Raw genomic sequence first — 24,552 nt, 5'->3', positions numbered from 1 at the left:
CTCTCTCTCTCTTAAAAAAATAACAAAAAAACAAAAACAAAAACAAACAAACAAAAAACCATGCTCTGCTCTCATTTTTTCAAAATTTAGTGAGCAAGTATGTATGTATATAATGAATTTTAATTTCACAGTCATAGACTCAGTTGTGCAAAACTGGATCCAGTTCAGTAGTGGAAAGCCTAATCTTGCCAATTTGAGATATCTCTGGCTTAAAACTTAATATTTTTATTGTTAATAAATCAGTTAATTCAGGAGTCTCATTCTCTGCTTGTCCTTCCCTTCTTCTTGGGTGGTGTCTGGTCTTGGAGAAGGCTCAGAACACTGTGGTATTCTGGACGTTGCAGGGTACAGGGAGTGGGTCCAAGTCCAGTCCATAATCATTGACCTCCCTGTTGAGGTTTAATATGCCCTGCCTCTCTTGGCCACTGAGTCCTGAATCCAGTTTCTGGAAGCTGCTGATACTCATGGCCCTGCATGGTAGCCAATATTCAGAGCCAGACAGTCCGCATTCTACAAGGCTTCTTCTGGGCCATCTGCTACTCTGTCCTATCATGATCATTGGGAAATGTTGAAGGTTCTCTCAGACCATTAGAGTTAAGAGGCTTGTCTCAGGTCTTCTCTATGTCATTCCCTGCCTTTTTGCTTTGCTGCTCCAATCTCTGCTGTATCCTGGATGTGGGATCTCTAAAAAAATGGAGAGCATTTCCTAGAGTCATTCTATAGAGTAAAATACAAATCTCTGGTCTTGGGTCCCCCAAACCTATCTACTATTCCTCTTTTGACCTACATTTTGATCAAGAGAGACATATGAGGATCCCTTTACCTTCTTCCAAACCTTCTTTTTATGTCTCCTTTTTTATGAAGCTTTTCTCCCCCTGCCTCTCTGTATGGTGGAAAAATCATTTTACATTAACAGGCATTCACCCACACTACCCACTACTTTGATAAATAATATAAAAGGCTGAAACCTACAGATTTCTGAAATCCAAAGTAGAGCAATGATTCTCTTCTTTCTCTCTTCTTTTCTGCAGTAACATCCAATCCTGAAGACTGCTTATAGAAAGTCTTCACTGACAGGACCATTAAAATAAAAAATACATGTTAAAGAATCTAACTGGTACTGTTATAAGCATACAACCAGACTGCTTATCTTCTAAGTCACCAGCTACATTTGATACATGTTTTATATTCTTCCAGTTAGCACATAAGATATCAGTCATATAAAGACCAAAGGGATTACTTATATAGGCAATAGGAGATTAAAAAGGGACTTTTCCTCTCAGTATTGGTTAGGCCATACAAGTCAGACTTGTAAAGATTGTGGTAGAGAACCACTTTGTGACCTTCCCATTAACCTCCATCCTATAAAATAGACTGAGGAGTCTGAGACAAGTGAGTAGAAAAGTGCAGTCTTTCTTTCAAGAGAATTGCTGACGTGCTATGAGACCTATCAGGTATGGAGCAAATCCAGAAAGACTCAAGAATATTTGAATAGCTTAGTGGATAAAGTTGACTGTGGTCTGACTCATACCCAAGGGAGTTTAAGGGCAAGAAACAGAGGTACAGGGGTATGCTCTGGGAAAATAAGTGATTTTCCTGTGGACTACGCATATGTGAAGAGAGAGGGAGGGAGAGAGAGAGAGACAGAGAGACAGAGAGAGAAACACCCTGATCTTAAATGAATTTTGTTCAAAAGAGCCACTGAATGAGTGTTTTAAGCCCAAAACTTACAGTTTATATGGAGATGGTGCATTACCTGTGTCATGGAACTGTAGGTGACCAGCTGCGTAGGGAGGAGTGTCTAGAAACCCTGCAAATGAGAAACAGTCTGGCTTTAAATACTTTCCAAGTCTGGGGCCAATGTCAACTCCTTATAGTGCCAGCCAAGTAATACTTTCCCTGACCCTTAGCTCTTCTCTACATTTCCTACTCTGTTCTTCAGTCCTGGGGGAGTCAATTGTGTCTAATGAATGGAGAAGAAAGAAAAAAAATGTTTGTAGGCAAAACAGGGAAAATGACAAACCCACCTCCTTGCTCCTATAAGACCCTGGTTTTGAGCAGTCTCAGAGGAAAAGCTTCAACTTTAAAATAAAGTTGGAGTTTTAGTTATTATATAGGGATGTACATAATGTTCCTGAACTGAATTGGTTTGACATAATAAAATGACTGGAGACCTGTTTTGTTTTGTTTTGTTTTTACACCTGAGAGTAAGCAGTGGATTAATGAAGGCCACTCAAAATTTGATTGAAAGACAACAAAATAATTAGTCCCTTTGAGTGTGTCTGGCATTAAGTACTAGGAAAAGGAGGCCATTTTATTTTCTACCTGCACTTTATAATCTCTATTGCCTTAAATATTGTGAAATATAACACATAAACTCCCATCCTTCAATAAATAGACACTAAAAAACATAAAGGGAAGAAAAATTTTTCCAAAGTACTTTTTCCATTTTCCAGGATTAAAATATTTTCCCCTTAAAATTCCCCTAAAAATTACTCCTAAAAATTTGATGGAAAAAAGCCATATGCAAAAACAAACAAACAAATCTCTTATTTTGAAAAACATAAAAAGGTTCTGGTTCCAGATAAAATGGAGGAGGTACGCTCTATCCTGTCTCTTCCACTGAATGAAGCTAAAAAACCTGGACAGCATACTTAGAACAGCTATCTGAGAACTCAGAAGAGTATCAGGTAGTTTGGGGAAAATATGAGAGTTTAATTTATTACCAAATTAGTGGTAAGTTCATAATTTCTTTTTCTTCTGCTACCACCAGGCCTGAACATTAGGCAATTTGAGACCTGGAAGTAGCATAAGTATAGAAAGGGAGAGCAGGAGAAGCCCTGTAGTTCTGTCTCAAGGAGAAGGAAAGGGGTTTCCAAACACTCAGAGACAAAAGGGAAAATTACCCCGTAAGACTGAAAACAAGTCAAGGATGTCTACTCTTACCATTTCTATTCAGTATCACACTGGAAGTCCGAGCTAGTGCAGTGAGGTAAGACTAAGTAAAAGGCATACTGAAGGAAAAGTAAATGAAACCATCACTACTTATTGATAATCTATTTCTCTATCTAGAAAACCTCAAGAAATCTAAAAATTAATAACTCCTTGAACTTTTGAGTTTAGCAGATTACAACATAAAAAGTCAACACTCAGAAATCAGTAGTATTCCCATACACAAGCAATAAACAACTGGAAACAAAATTAAAACATAAGATTGGGGATCCCTGGGTGGCTCAGCCGCTTAGCGGCTGCCTTCTGTCCAGGGCGTGATCCTGGAGTCCTGAGATAGAGTCCTACATTGGGCTCCCTGCATGGAACCTGCTTCTCCCTCTGCTTCTCTCTCTGCCTCTGTCTCTCATGAATAAATAAATAAAATCTTTAAAAAAAGCAACATAATACCACTTATAATAGCTCCAAAAAATGAATTACTTAGGTATAAATCTACAAAATATATAAGATCTATTTTCCAAAAACTACAAGCACTGATGAAAGAAATAAAAAATAAAAGACCTAAAAAGCAGAGGAACATTTCATGGTCACAGATTAGAGGACTCAGTCATAATAAAGATGTAAATTCTTCCCAAATTGATCTACAGATTTAATGCAATTCTTTTCAAATAACAGCAAAGTTTTTTTTGTTTATTTTTGCTTGTTTTTGTTACGATTTTCCAAAGACTTACTTTATTTATTTATTTATTTATTTATTTATTTATTTATTTATTTATTTATTTATGAGAGAGAATGTGAGAGAAAAAGAGAGAGCATGCATGCATGAACAATGGGGATGGGTAGAGGGAGCAGCAGACTCCCTGCTGAGCAGGGAGTCCAATGTGGGATTCAATTGCAGGACCCCAGGATCATGACCTGAGCTGAAGGCAGATGGTAAACCAACTGAGCCACCCAGGTGCTCATACTTGTTTGTTTTGTAGATACAGACAAATTTATTTTTAAATATATACTGAAAACCAAAGAACTGAAGTAGCTAAAACAATTTTGAGAAATAGGAATAAAATTAAAGTTATCTCAACACCTATTCTTAAGATTTCTATAAAGCTACAATAATCAAGAGAGTGCAGTGCTGGTAAAGGGATAGACACATAGATCAAAGTACAGCGTGGAGTCCAGAAATAGACATTATATAGACAAATAGACAAATATAACCAACTGAGTTTTGCAAAGATAAAAGGATAGTCATTTCAATGAATGGTATTAGAAAATCTGGACATCCATATCCAAAAATAAAAATGAACTTTGCCCTAAACTTCACTCATTATACAAAAATTAATGTCTAAATGAATCACACATTTAAATGTAAAACACAGGGACACCTGGGTGGCTTAGCAGTGGAGCATCTGCTTTTGACTCAGGGCGTGATCCCAGGATCCCGGATCAAGTCCCACATCAGGCTCCCTACATGGAGTTTGCTTCGCCCTCTGCCTATATCTCTGCTTCTCTCTTTCTGTGTATCTCATGAATAAATAAATAAAATCCTTTTAAAAATGTAAAACATAAAACATAATGCCAAAGGCATAATCCATAAAACAAAAATTAATAAATTGGACTTTATCAATATTAAAAAATTTTGTTCTTCAAAAGTTACTCTTAAGAAAGTGAAAAAAGAAGCTACAGACTAAAGAAAATATTTTAAATACTTATAAATCACATATTCAACAAATTATTCATATCCAGAGTATATAAAGAACTCTCAAGTACTGGAAAAACAAATAGCTCAATTTAAAAAGTTAACAAAAGATTCAAACAAAAACTTCATCAGAGATAAGGAAGGCAAATAAGCATATAAAAAGATGCTCAACACCATTACTCATTAAGGAAATGCAAATTAAAACTAAAATGAGATGCCCCTACATACGCATTAAAATGACTAGAAATATGAATAATACAAAGTGCTGATGAGGATACAGAATAAATGGAATTCTCACACATTGTTGATAGCAAGGTATAGTAACTCTGAAAAATAGTTTGCCAATGTCTCATAAAGTTAAACACACACTACATGACACAGCAATCTCACTCCTCACTATTTATCTTAGAGAAATAAAATTCATATCTACACAAAGCCTATATATTGTTTACAGCAGCTCTATAATAATAATAATAATAATAATAATAAGCTAGAAGGAAGTAAAATTGTCCTTCAATGGATAAAGACCCTGTGCCACATCCATGCAACTGAATACTACTTAGCAATGAAAAGAAAGGAACTATTGATATATACAAACTGGATAATTCTTTTTTTTTTTAACCTGGATGATTCTTAAAGGCATTATAATAAATGATAGGCGACAGTCTGAAAAGGTTGCATAATATATGATTCCATTTATAGGACATTCTTGAAAAGATAAAACTATAATAATGGAGAACAGATTAGTAGCTGCAAGGAGTTACAGATGGGGTCAAAGTGCCAGTGGAGGGACATAATACAAGAGTCTGGGGGGCAACAGAACTGTTCTATATCCTGATGGTAGTGGTGGTTATACAAACCTATGCATATATTAAAATTCACAGTATTGCACACCAAAAAGCTCGATTTTACTCTGTTAATTCCAATTAAAATAAAATGAAAAGATGAGGGAAGAAGTTAGGAAATTTCTTATTCACTCCCTTTACTTTCTGGTAATAGACAACAGTTTGCCAACTACTTCTAGCCAGACTAGATTGCCCTACCAGACATGCATTAAATTGTCGAGCCGAGATGTGCTTCTTAATCATACAGGCACATTACTAAAGGTGTTCTCCAAGAATTACAAAAGAACTTCCAAAAAATTTGCTAGAATAAGAACTGCCAAAAAAAAAAAAAAAAAAAAAAAAGACTCAGGGAAGCCAGGTTCTGTTATTCTTGGCAGGTTTAATTGCCAAACCAAACCCCACCAATTACAAGATAACATTTACATGGGGTTGGGATGATTTCCCTTCCTACCAAAGGAATGGGGTACTTACTACTGCTTATTTAAATTCATCAAACTGAACGTTATTTCTGTTGGGAAATAAACACCTCAATTTCACTTGCTCAATTCTGATTTCAAAGTTAACATTACCATTATAAAGACTGCAAAACTGGGCCTCATTTTAGATAGATACACGAAGATCACAGAAAGGACAAATGGGGGGGAAATGCACAAGAAGCCTATTTTTTGGTCATTCGTGTGGTTTTAAAAATATATAATTTCTTTGCTAGAATAATAAAGTCTCAGTGAAGATATAAATATACGTGTTAATTTGTTCTTAATATTAAAAACACTCAAAAATATTAAAAACACTCAATAGCCCCCCAAAAAGTATAGTTTATTAAAATAATGAAATGAAATAAAGAGCAAGACTATTTCTTAAAAGGCATGTAGAAAACACCCACCCTCACGAAATCAGGATCTTTAGAAGTGGTTTGACTTTAAGGAAAAATGTCTGTAAGTACGTCAAAGTGTGGAGAACCTCATCCAGCCTATGTGGTTCTTTCTCTTTACAGATGTATTGAAATGTCATTTCAGTAACTATTCATTGTATAATTTGTGTCCACTAAAGCAATTACAATATTCCAGCTTTGAGCCTCCTCTTCTGCTTTGCTAATACAAATACAAAAAATGTGAACACAAATTCTGTTAACTGAACAATCATGCATGAGAAGATATTCAGAAGCCCTCTGTTATTTCATAATTAATGTGTTCAGGATGACGTCTGAGGAGATGACACTTATACTGAGAAGGCACTTGGATAATTATCCAAGGATCAGCAGTCTCAACAAATGCTGATATGTTTTTTAAAGTGCTGCCTGGGTGGTTTCAAATAATGAATCAAAGTAAATATGTCTGATATGTGTTCTTATTTACACACAGACGGAAAGTTTTCTTCCTAATGAATGGTAAGAGAGCCATGCAAACCAGGGGATTGCTGCCCTCTTCCCTGGCAGGTTCCAGAACCTACAAGGCCATTTATGTTATTCCTTTTAGGGAAGGGGAAGCAATTAATTGCAACCCTCTGCAGCTGAGTTCTCTTAACCTGTGCAAATTCACTGCCAGCACCCACAACTTGTCTATAGGCAATAGTTCTTTCCCCAAACACATCTCCTCTCTCTTGATCTCTGATCTTTTATACTCACATATTATTAATTAAAAATATAATAATATATCTGGCAAAAAACACTTAATAAAGTTGGTTAATGAAGTCCAAAATTAACAGCAAGTAGTATAAGATGGCAGTAAATTTCCTTTTACTCTCCCATTGCTCCATGTTCCAAATTTTGTAACGCTGAAGTCAGAGATAAGGGAGATTTTCTCCCTTTGGGAGATTTACTTTTATTCTCAGATCCTTTCCATGCAGGCTTTCTGCATGCATTATACATAAAAAAACAATCTCTATATAGTGCACACCAAGTACTTTAGATGTATTTCTCTGATCTTTAGTACAGCCTGAGGCACAGCTTTCATTAACTCTCTTCCATAAATAAATATGTTGAGGTTCAGGGAGGTTGCATAACTGATCACACCGTGTGCCTAACCATTGGGAACCCAGTTGGAATTCTGGCCATGGTCTGTGTGACACCATGCTGCCTGAGGCCCCCAGGACTCCTATGGACAAGGTAATCATATGTTCTGATTTGCTCTGGACAGTCCAGTTGTATGACTGTTCTCTCAGCATCCTGTCTTATTGGCACTTTTCCCTATCCTTTTTCACTTTCAAAAGCATCCCAGTTTTGACAGTAAAAGATGGGATGGCCCTGAGCTTGGAATGCTGACTGATACCACAAAGGGGAGAGATGTGTGTCTCAGTTTCTTCCTCTCTCACCACAGCTTTGCCCTTGATTGATTTTCCTTTTCTTCTCAGATGAGATGTACAGTATCTCTTGGGGCCTCCCTTCCAAGCTGTCTTTATGTTTGAATTTTATAATAATGTTGAGTTATGCCCACCAGGAGACCCAACTAACTGTAAGAGTGCTATGAGATACAAAAAAAAAAAAAAAGGATAGTTAATGAGAACTTCAAAAATCATGTGCTTACTGGTTTATTTTCATAGGAATTAAGAAGGAAAATTGGACTAACAGTTATGGAATGCCTATAATGCAACAAGTACTATGCCAAGACTTTTACATGGAGAAATTACTCCTTTTGCCAATGAGAAAAATCAGGTTCAAAACAATGAAGTAAACTTCTCAGGTCCTGAGTAAGGATCTTAACCATCATGGGTCCAACTCACATGCCTTTTTCTTTCAACACACCACCTCCTAAAGAAATGTAAATATAACACAGTCATGCATTAATATGAAGTGTTGCTAACTAGATTAAGATCAACATAGTCCATATTTAAAGAATTCCTATTTTTCCAAGGCATTTTTTACTTATACATCATTTTCTGTGTCACAAAGCCAGTACTGATGTGAGATGAGCTTGCAGTAACCAGGGCTATATTTATTCCTCCTTTTGTTTCCTATACATAATTACCAGCAATGTGTATGCCTTTGTGATCAACTTCAGTTGTTTGGATTTGGGAGTGGGGCTCTTTATTTGGCAGAGACAATTCTGTAAATTTGTATACTTACAAAAATAAAGTTATAAAGAATGAACAAAGTAAAGCTTCCATTTAAAATGCAATAACACCAATATTTACTTACCACCCTACAATTAAATATTTAGGTTATTTAAAACCAGTTCTTGAATGGCTTCTTTCAGATATACATTCTACCTAAAAAAAAAAAGTCTATGAAAGAAGAGCTTTCAGCATGCTGTATATATTTAAGAGTCTACAGAGGGCACTGAGCTGAAGTAGCACAAACCAAAAAGGTCATATTTCCATTCGATTGCCCAAATCACTCAGTGCCAGTAGATACGAAGCCTGGGCTACTTTTTTCAGTATAATGCCACCAGCCTTGAGGCTGATTGTGGCCCCCTGCCAGAAAGAAAGGCATTTTTGTCTCCTTATATTCTGTTTGAGAACACAATCCCCATGTGAATTTAGTGGTAGTCCTCAATACAACCTCCTCCATTCTTCCCAACCCTCTATATAGACAAAAGTTCTGTTTTGTGGTCTCTGTGGCACTTTAGTGAATCTGGGGACACTCCAAGTAGTAACTCAGACTATTTCAGAAGTCAAAACCAGGTCACAGAGCACCTCTGACTCAGCTGCAGAAATATCCTACCATTAGCCAGGTACACCTAGAATATATATTGTGCCCTCGGATAAATGAAAAGGAAACATAAAGACTCCGTATCAGGACTTGTCACCAAGGAAAATTGTGAGGGGACCAAGTCTCCTCCTGCAGAGGTCCATTATCCTTGACTCCAAGATGGAAATAGAACTTTGAAAGAAATGTGATATAGCAGGAAGAACATTGGTCAGAAGACTGGGTTCTAGTTCTATCTCTGCCACCAATCTGCTCTATGACCTTGGAAAAGCCATTTGACTCTCAGATGTTTAGCAGCTTCATTGTCAAACTAGGGTGGACTCTGCTTTCTGAGTTTCTTCCAGCCCAGAAATAATTATTCTCTTATTTTCTAATTCACTGTTTCTTGCTCATGTACTGCTGAGACTGGAGTAAGTGTGATATGGCTTTCTTCACCTTTTCCCCACTGCTAGTGTCCTCTTCCACCCCTGACCCACATGTGAACACCAAGAACAGTTATTTGCTGTGTCTGCCTCCTATGAGATGGAGAGCTCCCTGAGGACAACATGTGCCTTATCCATTTCTACATTCCCTTTATTTTTTTAAAGATTTTATTTATTTATTCTACATTCCCTTTAGATCAAGCATGATGTCTGACACATAGAAGGTACTCAGTAAAAGGGGCTCACTTATTTCTTGGCTAATCATTAGCTGTAGTTGAAGAGCATTTAAGAATGTAGGATGGCACAATGAATTATTAGCAGGAAAGTTAACTATAGAAAAGGAAGTACCCCGTATTGCCTTTCAAATCTTATCCCAATACCACCTTCTCAACCATTTTAAGGATAGCCTTTATTTATTCACATAACAGTCTAATCAATGTAATCATACAACTGCTTTATTTTTAATTTCCTCAATACATGGTATATATGTGTAAAGAGGTGAGAGAGAGAGAGAGAATTCAGTTCTCTAATTTGTTAACATTTCAACTGGGAAATGCCTTCACTGTGTCATTCATACAGGTCTCACCCCTCCAAAATAAAAACTAGCCACAGATGCTATTCTCCCTTTTCTCACCCTTCTCTACTTCCTACTACACAGTGTGTTAATTGAGTCATTAGTTAATTTTTTAATCAGAAAACTTAATGGAAAATTCAAACTTCAAGGGAAAAGATTTAAGAAAGTGAGAAAAAGTGTTAAATCAATAACATGGTGGGTTCCTAAATAACATTCTGTTCAAATTGGATTACCACCACCCAGGCTTCTGATGAGTACACTATGACAGTCAACATACCAGATTTCCCAAATTAAACATGCTTCTCTATAATTAAATATCACAGTTTCATTGTTCCGATAACAAAATCGGAATATTTTCCACCATCATAATATCCTTAGCAGATAATGTCATTGGAATAGAATGATGTTACCACATGATAATAGGCTCTCAACGCCAAAGTCAAGTTATACTGTTTATTTTCAAAGCAGATCATTACATTGACTTTTTTTCCATTACCAAGTGATTGATGCAGCTTTAAAGGTGACCAACAAAAATTCCATAAAAAAAAATGATCTAACGATGAGGATATGTGCTGAATGATTCAAATGCCAAGGGAAATGCCGCATATAGCAGCATAGAATCCATTTAAAAATTAAGCCTTGCCAAACCTTCAGCAGCAGTTTGCTCTGCAAAATGAGAGCAGCTGTCGGAGGCTCCAAAGTGCCTCAAAATACAATAAAATCTTGTGCTGACATAGTCCATTTCTCAATAACTATGAAATTCTGGAACAGAACACCTGTCAACAGAGGAACCTGGTATACACCTAACAAAAATGCACCAACTCATCTTGACAAGCAGCCTGAAGGAAGGTGGCGCTACAAATACCAGGGCCTGCAAACAGGCTCTTACCACAAACCGAAGAAAAGCCTTCCCACGCGCCTCTGAGACCACAGCCATTTCAGTCACTTAGGGATACAACCCTATCAGTGAGGTCATCTTCAAATACTAGAGACTAACAATGAATACCTTTCTTTTAGACTCAAAGCACTTACACAGAGGCCTTTCAGCTGGAACATACTCAGTACAAATGACTACATTATTACATTGCATCTCTCCCCTCTGGAGGAAGGCAGAGACAAAGGTACTATCTCTAAAATAAAAATGCTAGGGGATTCAACTTGAACTGATTGACTCTCAAACTCAGTTGTGGCATTGAAAAAATATACCAACTTCTGTATGCGTTCCATTTTAACGACTATTTCATGAGTAAGGCACTGTGCTAAGGGCTGCTGGAGGTAGAAAAAGAAAACAACAAAAAAAGTCCTCTCTACCCAGATCAAGCTGCCTGCTCACTGCTATTTATTTTCTCTGCATGAAGTCATTTGGGGCTGGGCGGGTTCCAGTTGAGAGTACTTTGTACAATCAATGCTTGCTGCTTGCTTGAGATGTATGCCATGCACAATATTTTTGATGATGATGTTAATTGGTGTTGAACACAACTTATTTAAAATTCTAAAGAATTATACATGTGTTAGGGATGTCTGAGTCTCCAAGGGCCTAAGTTACACGTTAAAGATTAAAAAGGACAGATTTTTCAACTGGACAGTCCAGCAGGCTGACACAAACTGATTGTTTGCAAGTGTGGTAGCCATAGTGTCTGAGAGGAAGTGTTAGTAGAAGAGATAAATTTTAAATAATAGTTCATTTGTGACAAAAGCACAGTAATCCAGGGCCCCTCAAACATATTCCAAGAGAGTGCTTCTCAATATTACAGACTGCTCTGGGAAAGATCTTGTCTATGCTGGGCTAACCATGAACTCTCCAGCCCTGGTTGTCAAGTCCCTCAAAATCCACAGCTGTGCCTCTATGCCCCCAAGCTCCTGTCCAGCTCTCCAGCAACTGCTGCTGTGATGTCCTTTGTTAGATTAAAATTCTCCTATCAATAAGGTCCCTGGTCCTGGTTACGCTTGCTCTACTTGATTTTTCTTTAATGCTCTGTCTTGATCTCTCGCTCTCACAGTCTTTGTGCTACTTTCTTAGCACTCTGTCCTTTTCAATAGCACTTATCCCACTTGTTATTGTTTAATGTCTTACCTTTCCCATTAGGCAGTAAGCAGGGTGGCCTATGAGTTAGTATCTGAATTGTTTTCTACTGCATTCCCAGTACCTAGACAGTCCCTGGGCAGATAGCAGGTGCTTAAAGATATTTGTTGACTGTCATGATCCTCATGTGCACACCCTTCTCTAGACTTGGGATCTGTTCTTGGTTAAGGGAAAAACTAGATTAAAACTCAAGGGACTCATATACAAGTCAAACTTGCTGCCAAGGCCAACTTTTATCTTGTGCTAGCTTGTGGTAATCCAGCAACTGACTTATTACTCAGAAAAAAAGCCCTGACCCTGAACTCCCGTTTTGTTCTGTAAGGCTGAAGCCATGACTTGCTATTGCCAGTTCTCTCATGGTTTGGGAGGAAAGCTGGCTACGTTAACGACTATCTCTGGCAGCCTAGTTTCCATTTCTAGACTCTGCCAATTAGTTAGACTCTTTAGATCCTTTCTCTTGAATTTCTCTGATATATGGACATCTTCCGACTGCTGATCATCACATTCTAATTCAAGACCTGATTTAGCCTTGGGCAATTTTGCCATTGTATCAAACTATTAAAATGCCTAAATTAATTAATATGATTAACATAATATCTTGCTATAAAAATTTTGAAAGATCTTCATAATTTTATTTTAGAAATTATGTGGTAATTCATTTACTTTGAAAATAGCAATAAATTCTCTACAGTCATCACTTTTTTGAGAATTTTGGCAAGGTTAAAAAAAATCCAAGCTACAAGTTGTTTTCAAATAAAATCAATATTAACTAATAATATATTTAACAAACAATAAAATAACATGTTATACCTTATATACACTGAAGTAAATATTTATTAATTTCAATTTTGCTGTTGTCTTTTCATATTGGGAGTCAACATCTTTTTCAGTCCTCAAGTATTTTTATGGAGTCCTAAGAAGCTCATAGTCCCTAGGCAATATTCTTAAAGTACCAGAGGCACAAAATTGCCTTGTCCTAAAAAATAGTTTCTATCCATTATTCTTATGAGCCAGTGCAAAGTTACATGGCCTATCCTTTGCCAACCTGTTAACAGACCTACAAACCTGAACACTTTAATAGGCAGCTACATTACAGACAATAAGTCCATGCTCGTCTCTTGGGTTATGGAAATCTCCATGCTATTGTACTTTCCCTATTATTATTAAACACTGCATAGTTTTTATAAAGACTTAGGAACTTAGTTGGTGGTTTGTCTAAAGACGTGTCTCTGTCTGTAAACCCCCACTCCTATACCATGTTGCCAAACAGGTGACTTTTGAGGCTATCTTATGTTGCCTCAAGAATTTTGCCCCCAGATATGTGGCTAAAATCCAAAAATAGGTTGCTTTTGCCTCATACAGGACAAATTCCATTCCCTTGGTGAGATTCTGTGCTGAGTTTGATCGAATTCAAAAAATTCAAAAATATTCTCAAGGCACCTGGGTGGCTCAGTCAGTTAAGCAGCTGACTCTTGATTTTGGCTTGGGTCATAATCTCATGAGTCCTTAGATAGAGCCCAACGTTGGACTCTGCTCAGCAAGGAGTCTACTTGAGGAATCTCTTCCTCTCCCTCTGCCCTTCCACCCTCCCCTCTCCCACTTGTGCTTTCTCTCTCTGTCTAAAATAAATAAATCTTTAAAAAATTTCTCAAAAGAATGTCCAGATCTTCATGTTGATCTCCAACATTGCTGCTTTGCTTTCCCTATGTCCCTATGTCCTTAGAATGAGGTTGAATGACTATCTTCCTGAGGATTTTTTTCATTTATTCAAGAAATAGTTATTGAGCATCAACATAATGAACTAATGAGTGAATACATAAGATGTGAGTTGGAGAGTCTAAGAAGTACTGCAATTCACCCCTCAGTCACTCAATAATGCAAGCCTCCAAACGCTTAGATAAAGCATATTTTGCCCAACGCAGAGCCCAGGACAGATATTCTCCTGGTAACCAGGCAGACACACAAGGACAGACATGGCATACCAACTGCAATTGGATTTGTGTCCCAAAATAGATACTTCTGGTTATAATATTAACTTACTTCAAATTACACAAGTATCTCTAAAGTATTACTAAATAATACGTTTCACAGATACTGGAGATGGGAAGACCTCATTAGATCATTCAATTCTCTTTCTCTCTCCCTTTTTCCCCTGGTATCTAAATGAGTTTTCTATACCTCATGATTAGTGGGATTTGGTTATGACCAAACTGTTAACTGTTTGGAAGCACTTACTCAATCATGTTAGCAAGGAACAGGTAAAAATGCACGCTTAAGTGAGCCTATCTAAGCTGCTCATTGGGCTTTACTTCTATCTACAGTGTTAAGCCTTACAAATAGAGGTTCCTTCTTTCTGTTTCAATAAGTAATATACTGTTAATAAGTCCTTCTAATCCAGTTAAATCTTCTAAAGATCTGAACATGATTAATAATTTACTTTAAATCACTGGGAAGCTCCTCCTCCATTTCCTCTAAGAAGTCATCTGTTTATTTGCAGATTTTTCAGTGAAATGTAAGTGAATTGGCCCAACAAAGATTCACAGTTCCTTGCACCAGATTTGCTGCATTTCCATATGGCTGGATGACATCTTCTTTGAGCAGATGACTGATCAATAGGAACAATTTGCTGAATATGAAAATCCCAAAAGTCAAGAGCCTGGCATGTGCACACAGACTAGCTGGATTCAGATTCTGGATTTACTATTTACTACTTGTGAGACATTGAGGATTTTACTTAATCTATCTCTGTCTCTCATCTTCTACAAAATAATGCTGGTAAAAAAAAAAAAAAAAAAAAAAAAATAATGCTGGTAATAGCATCAGCCACAGGATTGCTTTTAAGATGAGATGAATTAGAGCGGAAAACTAGCACATAATAAATGCTCAATAAAAATGGAATTTATTTTAAAAGTGATGAAAATTTCTCATATCTGATTTTCTGTACTTTATATATTCATGAAATATGTAGTATTTGCTCAACATAAATATCAGCTGCAAAAAACCTTAACAGTATACAAGCTAAGTAGAAAAGCAAAAATATGCAAAAAACTTAGAATTTATTTTTGTTATATTTATTTTTTCTTTATTTGTTATTTTATATGGTAACGCACATTTGCAGCAGGTATTAATTTCTAAAATGGCCCCTTGAAATTCAATAATATAATTTTTGAAACCTGTGAATATAAGATATAACCACCATGATTATATTTTATAGTGTACTAGGGATATTGTCTAGGTGGGTTTTATCTAATCCCATAAACACTTAAAAGCAGAGAGGTTTCTCCACCTGATAGAAGAAGAATTCAAAGGCAAGGCAAAGGGAGATCTGACCCACAAATTCTGGCTTGAAAATACAGAGAGTCACTGTGACACAGAATGTGGGTAGCCTCTCAGTTGCTGAGAAGTTCTTTGCTAACTGCTAAGAAGGATATAACTACCTCCTTCTTACAACTACAGGGAATGAATTCTGTCAACAAAATCAATGAACTTAGATGTGAACTTCTCCCCCAGAGACTACAGACAAGAGGTTTACTTTTTTATTGTTTAATCCTTACAAAAATCCTAAGAGCAGAAATTAGTTTTTCTAATTTACATATGAGGAAACCAAACTTCACTGTCATGAATCAATCACCTTTTCTAGTAGCACACAACTTAGTAAGTATTGTGATTTGAACTAACGTCTTCTTGAAGGTAAAGTTTGAGTTCTTGACATTATACCAACAATAATACAAACTAAAACCTTAGAAACTATGCTATGAGAGAGAGAGAGAGAGAGGCAGAGACACAGGCAGAGGGAGAAGCAGGCTCCATTCACAGAGCCTGACGTGGGACTCAATCCCCGGTCTCCAGGATCACACCAGGCTGCAGGTGGTGCTAAACCGCTGCGCCAGAGCTGCCCCAAAACTATGCTATTTTGTATCCACATATTCATTTAGCACTTACTAAGAGAAGACAGGTTCTGTCCTCAGAGAAGAAACAAAGTTTAAAAAATCACTCCAGTTAGAAATGAAGATAGACTTCAGGAGGAAAATGTCATTAAGTTGGACTTAGAAAATGAATAAGGCTTCTCCAAATCAAACAATCCAGAGTTGGCTTGGAAAGAGACTGAGATCTCAGTTCACCTGGATCAGATCATATCTGAGACTTAATTCTCTCCATTTTCAGTCCCTCTCATTTGACTCCTGGCTTTTGCTTGGATACCTCTTGAGAAGAGAAAGATGTTCCACTGGTGACTTTTGAAGGGTCTTTCAATCCTGTGATTCTGTGGTTCTATCATTTTGATATACTTGTTGAACGTTTTTCCATATTTCTTTTTTTAAAGATTATTTATTTTGGAAAGAGCAAGAGCACAAGTGGAGGGAGGTTGTGAAGAAGGTGAGGGAGAGAGAGAATCCTCAAGCAGAATCCATGCTGAGCACTGAGCCTGAGGCGGGGCTTGATCCCATGACGCTGAGATCATAACCTGAGCCAAAATCAAGAGTTGCACGCTTACCAGACTGAGTCACCCAAGCGTTCCTTTCCATATTTTTTCAAATAACAATATAGAGATCACTTTTGGGTAAGAAAAAGCCTGACCCTAAGGGAAGTCAATTATGGGAAATGGCCAAAGCAAGATATTATCTAGTCAGATTTTCATTTTCAAAGATTTCTCCAGCAGCAATGTGGAGGATGGATGGAGTTAGAGGAGGAAGGGAGATGAGATAAGGCTCAGGGAAGAACTATAGGGATGGAGACAAAGAAACCTAAAATATTATTGGAAAATTAAAATTAATTAAAATTAAAATATTATTGGAAAATTATCAGGGTTGATTGATGATAAAAAGAAATTAGTCAAAAATGACTTGAGTATTTGGCTTGGGAGATGGTATGTATAGTGAGATGGAGACTAAAAGGATGCAGAAACTTGTAAAACAAAGGTGGGTTAGTTAATTTCCATACATTTAAGGTGCCCACATAATGTGCAAGCAAAACGTTATTAGTCTAGTGATCAGAGAGTTCAGGTGTGAAGAAACTGAGATATCATTGCCATTTAGGTGACAACTAAAACCTTGTGAATGAGCAAGATTACCAGAGAAAGGAGCAGGAGGGAGGACAGCAGTGAAATAAGGATGGAACTCAAAGCAACACCAACATTAAGAGCAAGGAGAGGAAGGGAAGTAAGAAAGGAAAGAGAAATTATAGGAAAAGCAGGAAAAACACCAGGGGAAATTTAATATATCCATTCCTCCTACACTATTGTATGCATACACAAATACAAGGTAAGAAAAATAATTGCTACACACTATTCCCCGTAGTTAATCACTTCCACTCAACTGAAGGATTTTCTCCACCCAGGTTTGAAACACTATACCACTCACTGGGTTACAAAAAGCAGAGAGAACTGATCAGCACTTATTTCTCGGTTTTCCAAGTCACCCGTGTCAATTACCTCTCCAGCCTCCTTCAGTAAAGAGGTTTCTAAGCTGTTGCCCTCTTCTACAAATGTCCAATATATGGCATTTGAGCTGAGGCACTAGTAGTTCTAAGTTCCTTTTGCATCTTGTTTTTTCTCTTACATGCAGCCTTAATTAAACTCTTTGCCTTCAAGTAAGAAACTCAGTTAAAGATGAAGAAATGCAAACTCTAGATTTAAATTAACTAGTGATTGCCATGTCAATGGGTGAATCCTGCCTTTTAGATAAATGAGAATCTCAAAGAAAAATTAAGGTAATGAGAGTGGCAGCCAGGGCAAAACCATACCTTCCTTATTACTATCTGCCACAATTTTACGTTATTCATCTCAGGAGGAAGGGAAGAAAAACTTTGAAAGGATTATATTTGGTAATCCTTCATTAGCAAAAATTAAAGCAAGAAGAACAAATGCTTGTTTTATTCAGTTCCAGTATACTGTCTCCTCACATTCAAAGTCTTGGTTTTACTCCCTCACCTCCTCCCTCGACATACATACTAGACCATAGAACCCCTACATTTCCTCTCCCTCTTCCCTGCTTGAATTTTCAGCATCATCACAAACCAGTATATATTTCCCATATGTATAAAAATTTAGAATCTATCTTCCACCACAAGAATGCAAAGTCTATGAAAGTTGAAAATTTTTTCTACCTTATTTACAGCTTCATTCCTAGAATTTAGAACAATCATTGACCTTAGCATATGCTCAATAAATGTGTTCAATAAATTAATTGGTGTTGCACATCATTATCAAATTTATTTCTGTTACTGTATAATGCTTTAATAGAAATAATCAAAGAGATAAAGTATTATTATAAATAATAACAATGGTATTAACAAATGTCAGAGGCATATGTAATACAAGTACTTCTAGTAGTACTCCTACATAGTTATATAACCTTGGATCATATACAGTCTTCAATATATTGACCTATTAGAGATGAGAAGAAAGTAAATTGACCTTCAAGATCCCTTATTGCTCCAGAATCTAATAATTACAGATTTAGGTTAAGGCAATGAAATGAAAGAAGAAAAGAGAAAGATCAATATCTATGAGACCTTTTTAATAATAGAATTGTGGCCTAAAGGGTGGGATGGGTAAGGGATAATAGTGAGTATAGGGTGGGGGTAAAGAGAGGAAATCAGAGTAAACTCTGGCAAGAGCAGGGCCAAGCAGAACAGAAGTGGGAGAGTTCAAGAGAAGACAGTTCTTGAGGTGTTGTGCTTTTAGGAAAATCACTGTCAGTTTCAGGATGAAGTAGGCAAGACGTGATATGTCATCTGTCATCTATTAGTTATAATAAGATATATATGTAAAATTAAAGAGAGAACTATCCAGGAACAGTTTCTGTTAGAACCCCAGTTGTACACCAATCACCATGAACCCTCAGTTTCATGGCTGAGTCTTTACTGCTGATGGTTTTTTGGTTCTCAATTACAAAGGTAGAAGATGAGCTGATGGAGTGACCCATATATATTCTTATTTTTCAGTCAAAAATCAAAAAAGAATTCGAACTGGTCCCTTCTAGAAAATCTCAGGAAATAGTTCCTTTATCCCAAGGCCTTTCCCTTCTGTCCTGTCTCTGTTCACCACCACAAGTAGAAGAATGTTTTTCTGAATACTTCTTTTGTTTATTTGGAGTTTCACAAGACCCAATCTCAAACTGATATACAGTCAAAACATAGAAATTGGAGGGCTTTTCTTAGAGAAAACTCAACTTTCTCAATAAGCACATTCTTTTGCAACATTCAAAATGACTTTAAGTAAATATTTGGTTTCATTTCTATCATTTAAAAAAAATTCAACTAACACCATAGTATCTCTGAAAATTTATTAAAGAAAAAATCTAACATCCAATATGATAAAATAAAAACATCCATTCCTCCACTTTGTATAGCTATCCACAATTCCAGTAGAATTTCCTAATTAAAACCAAAAAGGAAATAAACTCAATAAATCCTATTGGAATCCACTGAACACAGCTATAAATTTAAAAATATAAAACAATTTTATGAATATCTCTTTTGAATAAGTGTCTGCATTCTTTCACTTGTTTATTTAAAATATAATTGCTGTGTTAAAACATCACTAAGAAAATTGATATACCCTTAATTGAAAAAAGTAAAAACAATTCTAAATGACCAAATTAGCTCTACTAATCCACTTACCTACTGCTTTTTTAGCTAGTACCAGCAGGCAACTATGACTTTGTGGATTTGGAAAAGATACACAGCCCTTAATGAGCTTATACAATCATGCTGCCTACTTTTCCCTTCCAAATGAAATAGCAATTTATCTTTATTCATTTTGCCTAAGACAAAATTTTGCATACCACTTCAATCCTTTTCTCAGTGACTTCTAGCAATATGTGAAAAGAGAATTCAAGACATGTCTTCGGGGCAGGAGTGGAAGGTGGACCTAACTGTTTTATTTCCATGAGAACTTTATGGACCTTATGGGAAAAAAAATATGGCTGGGCCTCTTGGGAGTGAGGAGTGGTCCCAGAACAATCTAAGAATAATGGTTGCTGCTTAGCTTCCCAGTCAGTGTACTACATTGGAAAAGAATTCATTTAAAAGAAATAAGAGTCAAGGTACTTCCTTGGTCCATTAGCAAAGATGAATGGTTTTGAGTACACTGTATCACTGAGGTATCTATTGCTGAAATTACAATTCATCCAAGCAATTCAAAGAATGGGCCATGGGAGGGAGGAAAGGGAACAGTAATTTAGATTTATCAAATGAAAAAATGCATTATTGTAAGTGCTACAGAATACCTAGAACACACTGCCTCTCCAACTAGAGTTTTTGTCAGAGGTAAAGAGTAATTTTTGTCCCACGGCCTCCTCTCACCTACTACCACTACCACCAGTGGACAATAGTCATGGTTTCTAAACATTTCACAAGTGAGCCAATTCTTCCTTCAAGTGGTATGTTATGCAGATATAAAGACAGATCAAAGATACTAGCTTCCTAGTAGTGCCATAACAAAATACCACAAACTGAGTGGCTTAAAACAGACGTTTATTCTCTCACAGTTCTGGGGGCTAGAATTCCAATATCCACGTGTCACCGAGTTGGTTCCTTCTGGAGGTTCTGAGTTAGAATCTATTCTATGCTTGTCTTGCAGATTCTTGTGCTTGCCATTAATACTTGGCATGCCTTGGCTTGTAGACATAGCACTTCAATCTCTGCCTCCATCTTTATACAGTGTTCTTCCTAGTGTGTTTCGTCTGTGTCTATGTTCAAATTCCCCTCTTACAAGGATACCAGTCACTGGGTTGGGGCCTACCCTAATACAGTTTGACCACATTTTAACTTGATTACAACAGCAAAGTTCTCATCTCCAAATAAAGTTACAATCACAGGTACCAGGGGTTAGAAATGCAATTTTTTTTTTTTTTTTGGTGTCATGGGGGAGGACACAATTCAACCTACACAGCTACCCTGGTGAAAAGATAGTCTCAAGAAGGAGTAGGATGCCATCCATAAGGCAACCGTCATCCCTGAGGTATGTGCTGAAGCAATTTTCAAGGAATCCTAAAGTTCTATAGAGAAAAGTTTAAAAGGAGAAAAGCATTAGAATAATTACAACTATATCAATATCAAGAACACTATAGGCAATTTCCAGTGTAGTCACAGCTATAAAGAATACTAGCATTATGACTAGAAAATGATGATCATGAACTCAAAAGTCAATGAATTTACTAGCTTTAGAATGAGGTTGTAAGAGCTTCTATTTCTAACAAGCTCCTAGGTCATGCTAATACTACCAGATCTCACTTAGGTCAGATTTTTAGTAGTACATATTTAGGGAAAGATTACTGTCTAGTAGGTAGAAAATTGACTGATGAGAAAGAGGCTGGCACATATCCTGATATTGTCTAAGGCTACAAAACTTTTTGGAGTCACGGAAATAAACATACACACACACACACACACAATACCACAATTTCTGAACTGAAAAGGTGGATGTGTGGAGTTGTTGGACTGCTCTCCCATCACTCCACCTTCTTTTACTAGAAGAGTGGGAAAATGTGTTTTTAGTTATTGGTGGGTTTTTGGTGTTATATTTTTGTTTTGTTCCATTTTTTTACATCAAAGGTAACTGGAAAAGAAAGATATGAAATAAACAGTGCTAACACTGGGGGGGGGGGGGGACACAGTGCTACCACTGAGCTGAGGTAAAAATATCAAAGTTAATTAGCAAAACTTTTGCCTAAGGAACCCAGAAGTCAAAATGCCCCAGACACTTTGCTGCATTCCCTATAATGCCAACTTGGTCAACCTGAAGGAAGCCCTAAGAGCAATGAAGGAGAAAGTTAGATAAAACATGGTGACAAGGAAGTCATACTCCACAGCTATCAGGATAAAATGGCTGCCCAAGGAAAGAAAAGGGGAGGCAGCAGCTTCACTAAGAAGCAGCCCAGGTGGCTCAGCGGTTTAGCACAGCCTTCAGCCCAGGGCCTGATCCTGGAGACCCAGGATCGAGTCCCATGTCAGGCTCCCTGCATGGAGCTTGCTTCTCCCTCTGCCTGTGTCTCTGCCTCTCTCTCTCTCTCTTTCTCTCTCTCTCTCTCAGGAATAAATAAATAAATAAAATCTTAAAAAAAAAAAAAAAAAAAAAAAGAGGGATCCCTGGGTGGCGCAGCAGTTGGCGCCTGCCTTTGGCCCAGGGCACGATCCTGGAGACCCAGGATCGAATCCCACATCAGGCTCCCGGTGCATGGAGCCTGCTTCTCCCTCTGCCTATGTCTCTGCCTCTCTCTCTCTCTCTCTGTGACTATCATAAATAAATAAAAATTAAAAAAAAAAAGAAATTCTCAGAATGCCTTGCCCTAACGCAGATTGAAACTGAACCTAAATGCCTTAGAATACCAGTGATCCTTCATGACTTTGACAGTAAATGGTGTCAAATAGGGTTTCTCTTGTTTACATACAAGCACAAGTAAGGCACACAATGTAGCAACTTCTAGTATTCTTGGATTCCTAGAAAACTGTAATCTGAAGCAGTTAAAATTCCTGGGAATCCCTTGTGCAGTTCATTAAAAATGAATTACTGGCTCAGGATCCATCTAGTCCAAATCAAAAGTCTCAGAATCTGGTCGGTCATCTATTTGAATTTTGGCAAAAGTATTTCCCACATTTGGTGATTTTATGGTAACTCTCCATCAAGTTACCCAGAAAAATTGCCTAAGTGGTAATTATTCACAACACAAAATGGCAGTGAAGACACGACATTTTTAAGTCATGCAATAATTTGTATATATACCCCAAGTTTTCCTATAATTATATCACATTAAATTTTCTGTGTCTGCTTTATATATGAATAAAAAATATGAAGATAGGCCAAAAATGACAGAAGTTACTTATTTGCAAACTATGTAAACGTAATGTTTTAAATATAAAACTATATAGTATACAAGTTATATATAAGTATAAATGTACAGAAATGTAAAATAATATAAAACTATAACTAAAATGTATTATTACCCAAATACACTAATTTTCTTGTTTTTATGCATTCTTTTTCCTGTGAACTCCAGATACTATTGTGAATGTATGAACCTATAATACTTTTTCCACTTAAATATTTTGAATAAAGTTTTTAAAGTCTCTGTCATTTCTCATTTTTACTCCCATTAAATAATCTAATATTTTTATTTGACTTTTAAATTATAGACAAGTATCTGTATTTATCTTACTATTAAGAGAATTAATGTTCAACACTAAGTTTCCTACATTACAGATAAGACACTGCCAATAAATTAAAGAGGTAATAGAAATTTTGGCAAAAGAATGTGTATTTTTGTTTTTAAAATACTAATTATTTTTAAAATAATTCATTTTAAAAAAGACTTCTTAAAAAATATACAATTCCATGTTTACAGCAGAAAATATCACTATAAGCTTGGAACACTTTGTTATCAAAAACCACGATTCATTCAGAGATATCTGATTGTAATGTACAAAATGATTAAAAGCTCAACCTACAGAGAGAACTATGAGTAAACAAATAGTGACAACTTGAACTTTAAGAAAAGTTCCCTCCACAATGAGATACCACCTCACACTAGTGAGAATGGGGAAAATTAACAAGGCAGGAAACAACAAATGTTGGAGAGGATGTGGAGAAAGGGGAACCCTCTTGCACTGTTGGTGGGAATGTGAACTGGTGCAGCCACTCTGGAAAACTGTGTGGAGGTTCCTCAAAGAGTTAAAAATAGATCTGCCCTACGACCCAGCAATTGCACCGCTGAGGATTTACCCCAGAGATACAGATGCAGTGAAAAGGCTGGACACCCCAATGTTTATAGCAGCAATGTCCACAATAGCCAAACTGTGGAAGGAGCCTCGGTGTCCATCGAAAGATGAATGGATAAAGAAGATGTGGTCTATGTATACAATGGAATACTACTCAGCCATTAGAAGGGACAAATAAATACCCACCATTTGCTTCGACGTGGATGGAACTAGAGAGTATTATGCTGAGTGAAATAAGTCAATCGGAGAAGGACAAACATTATATGGTCTCATTCATTTGGGGAATATAAAAAATAGTGAAAGGGAATAAAGGGGAAAGAAGAAAAAAATGAGTGGGAAATATCAGGGAGGGAAACAGAACATGAGAGGCTCCTAACTCTGGGAAACGAACTAGGGGTAGTGGAAGGGGAGGTGGGCAGGGGGTGGGGGTGACTGGGTGATGGGCACTGAGGGGGGCACTTGATGGAATGAGCACTGGGTGTTATTCTATATGTTGGCAAATTGAACACCAATAAAAAATAAATTAAAAAAAAAAGAAATTAAAGTCCCCTCTCGGGCAGCCCGGTGGCTCAGCGGTTTAGCGCAGCCCAGGGCCTGATCCTGGAGACCCCGGGATCGAGTCCCATGT

General features: G+C 36.9%; 1 protein-coding gene across 4 annotated transcripts in view; it reads right to left on the bottom strand.

Moving 5' to 3' along the window:
- Positions 1-24,552, bottom strand: part of EMC2 (ER membrane protein complex subunit 2) — a 402,125-nt gene that overhangs the window by 247,313 nt on the left and 130,260 nt on the right. The window contains exons 12-14 of one of the 4 annotated variants that reach the window (XR_005368540.1): positions 1,757-1,810; positions 973-1,070; positions 245-684 (exon numbers count right to left, since the gene is read on the bottom strand). The exons of 2 other annotated variants lie outside the window; for them this stretch is intronic. The gene's annotated coding sequence lies outside the window, so the exon portion shown is untranslated. Of the gene's footprint in view, positions 1-244; positions 685-972; positions 1,071-1,756; positions 1,811-24,552 lie in introns of those variants that run through there. One more of the 4 variants, XR_005368538.1, reaches the window with a different exon arrangement.

The sequence above is a fragment of the Canis lupus genome, chromosome 13 (assembly GCF_011100685.1).
Source record: "Canis lupus familiaris isolate Mischka breed German Shepherd chromosome 13, alternate assembly UU_Cfam_GSD_1.0, whole genome shotgun sequence".
NCBI classification, from domain to species: Eukaryota; Metazoa; Chordata; class Mammalia; order Carnivora; family Canidae; genus Canis; species Canis lupus.
This window is presented reverse-complemented; position numbering and strand designations above follow the sequence as displayed.